The sequence below is a fragment of the Nematolebias whitei genome, chromosome 3 (assembly GCF_014905685.2).
Source record: "Nematolebias whitei isolate Nwh7 chromosome 3, NemWhi1, whole genome shotgun sequence".
Lineage (NCBI taxonomy): Eukaryota > Metazoa > Chordata > Actinopteri > Cyprinodontiformes > Rivulidae > Nematolebias > Nematolebias whitei.
Genome location: NC_056500.1, coordinates 53,183,838 through 53,187,234, shown reverse-complemented (window position 1 = coordinate 53,187,234; position 3,397 = coordinate 53,183,838). Strand labels below are relative to the sequence as shown.

At 42.5% G+C, this 3,397-nt stretch overlaps 1 protein-coding gene across 1 annotated transcript in view; it reads right to left on the bottom strand.

The window, feature by feature from the left end:
• The window catches only part of wwc3 (WWC family member 3), an 84,002-nt gene that overhangs the window by 59,816 nt on the left and 20,789 nt on the right, over nt 1–3,397 (bottom strand). The window lies entirely within an intron of this gene.

Here is a 3,397-nt window from a genome sequence, read left to right as displayed (position 1 = left end):
AGGACCAGGAGGATGGATCAACAGGACCAGGAGGATGGATCAACAGGCAGTCAGGGAACAGAGATGAACAACCTGAGGAACAATTAGAACACAAAAAATACATAAGCAGGACAGAAGAAACTCAGACAAGAAAATTAACTCAGTCCTGAGAAGAAAAATGTTAATGGAAAATAAATTGACATATTTTTACAAAAGATCAGATGAAGTCAACTTGATAGATATTTTAAAACGTTGAATTAGAAATAAACCTGTTAAACCGTCGTGTTGCAGAGCAGCTGCAGTTAAAACACAACTAGCAATTTAACACGTTTCATTAACTAAAACTGGCGACATGAAGTATTAATGTTATAAATTGAGGTACAGAACAGTCAGATAACTCTTCACAGTGGCAAAAAAAAGTGTCGCATTTGCATCAACTTACCGAGAAAACACGGAGAATGAACTACGTTCAATGCTGAACCGCTGCTGTTTGGAACTCTTTGCCGCTGCATGACCCACGTGACTTCCGCATTCCATTCTTTCTATGGGAGTCTATGGGAGTCTATGGGAGTGTCGCAACTCTCTCTTTACAGGGCTCTGATTGGGGCTAATTTTGTTCTGCCCAAGGTCCGCCCACAGCCACAGAATTCATCCAGTGAGGATGAATGTACAATAACGTGCCTCAGCACGAGTGTATGTGGGCGTGGCTTAGTCTAGACAGCTTGTGTATCGTTCTGAACTTGGCCAGATATTAATTCAATTCAATTCAATTCCATCCATCCATTATCTTTACCCGCTTATTCCAGTTTGGGTCACGGGGGTCGCTGGTGCCCATGTCCAGCAATCACTGTGCGAGGGGCGGGGTACACCCTGGACAGGTCTCCAGTCCATCACAGGGACACATAGAGACAAACTAGACAAACAACCATTCACTCTCTCACTCACACCTAGGGACAATTTAAGAGTTACCAATCAGCCTAACATGCATGTTTTTGGTCTGTGGGAGGAAACTGGAGTACCCGGAGAAAACCCACGCATGCACGGAGAGAACATGTAAACTCCACCCAGAAAGGCCCCTGGACCGGGGTTTGAACCAGGGACCTGCTCGCTGAGAGGCAGCAGCTCTACCAGTTGCGCCACCGTGCTGCCCTCAATTCAATTCAATTCAATTCAATTCAGTGTATTTATATAGCGCCAAATCACAACAAAGTTGTCTCAGGGCACTTTACAAAACATTCACATAAAAGCCAATTAGTAAAGTTCTCTATCTAAGGAATTCGGCAGACAAATTGAATCTTGGCTTCGTTGCAGTCTCCCATCCTGAACAAGCACAGTGGCAACAGTGGAAAGAAAAACTTCCTTTTAACAGGAAGAAACCTCCAGCAGAACCAGGATCAGGACAAGAGACCATCTGCTTTGACCGGCTGGTAATTCAGCTCGGTCCAAATAATATCAACCTGCCAGTTCATTTTTATTCTTCTTATAGTTCCCTCTGCGTTGTGTTGCATGACCAGAAGACGAGCGTTGAACTAAATCTGTTTAATCTGCATAAAAACGTGCACTGGTCAGAATCTGGGCTTATTGCAGCGACACCTCGTGCCGTCTTCTCATTGAATGGAGCTGCTGCTGTACATTACACCTGTAACAACCCCCAGTCTAAACTGAGCTTCTACTTGCACAAGAGAGTTCTTTAAATTATTTTTCAAAGGTTAGAAATATGATCAATTTGTAAACAACAGTAAAATAAAACTCACTCAGGCGGGTGGAGCTGTATTTAATAAAAAAAATCAGCTGTTCCGACCAAAACTTCTAAACAATCCGCCACTCACACACTCCTTCATGAAAATTAACACCAAAAAAAACAGAATCGTCTCACTGATTAGCCTTTATGTAGGAAAATGAAGAGTCTCTGAAATAAACCAATTTCACCTATTTCATAAGAGGAAGAGAGATCTCTCAATAATAATAATAACAACAACAACAACAATATCTAAAAAAAGTTAAATCTGGTCCTCTGGACATTCAAAAAAACAATGAGAGACGAAACGTTTCTACATTTTTTTGTTGTTTTGTTTTTTTGAATGTCCAGAGGACCAGATTTAACTTTTTTAGATTTTTCTACCTGGATTATTGAGCATGCATCAGGATATTTTGAACCACTTTGGCCAGGATTGCCTCAAACTAGTTAGAGAGTTTGAGAAAACAGCAAGGAAGAGGGCAGACTACAGGAACCACTTGCGATTCAACCTCAAATGTCGACAAAGTGGCATCATTCCCAAGAGCCTGGAACTAAAATCATCGGTCAGCGGGCACCGGGCAAGCAAGATCCTTCAGAAGGCACAGACCCAGCTGCTGAATGAACGGGTGAGACAGACCAATTTTACTATTGAGGCCTTGAAGGCCAAGGAAGAGCACATTAAACAGAAACTAACTATGTGTCTAGATCAGACCACACTTCAGCAAGTGTTGGACTGTACAGATCAGGCACGCTTAGCACAGCATGTCAAGTCCAAGACTCGACAACAAAACAAGTTTAACTTACTAATAACTCATCAACAACATCACTATTCCAATAACAACACATTCAGTGTAGGACAACACTCCATTAGTCAATTACATGCCAGGGAGACAGAAAAGTGGGTGAAGAATTTATCTGACAGACAGCTCACCCAGCCGGAGACAGAGATTCTTGCCAGGGGACTGAACTTTGCGGTTGCACCAAGGACAATTCCTCTGGTGGAGATGATTACAGCCACAGAATCAGCCATCCGCAACAACAAAATTAAAGAGGGTGAAGCAGAACAGCTCAGAATCAAAGTTTCATCCTGCCTCAGCAATGCCAAACCACCACCTTCCAACATCAGTAGAGAGGAGAGGGATGCACTCACCACTCTTAGCAAGGACAAAAACATCATCATTCTCCCAGCAGACAAAGGAAGGTGCACAGTGATTTTGAACCAGAAATACTATGATGAGAAAGTTATGACACTCCTTAGTGACTTAAACACTTGTGAACCTCTGAAAAGAGATCCAGGAAGTGGTTACAAGAAGAAATTGATAGATTGCCTGAAAATTTTGGAGCAGGACAAGGCTATTGACCGTATTCTGTACCACAGACTGTACCTAGGGGAGGCCACGCCTAGTCTGTATGGTTTACCTAAAATCCACAAACAAGGTGTACCTTTAAGACCAATTGTTAGCATGATTAACTCTGTCACTTACAATGTTTCCAAATATCTGGCGTCTGTACTCATCCCTTTAGTTGGCAGCTCAGAACACCACATACAGAACACCATGGACTTTGTGGATAAGGTGAGGGATGTCATCATGGAGACTGATGAAACAATGGTCTCTTTTGATGTCACATCACTCTTTACGTGCATTCCTGTTGATGATGCAGTAGAGGTGGTCAGTTTAA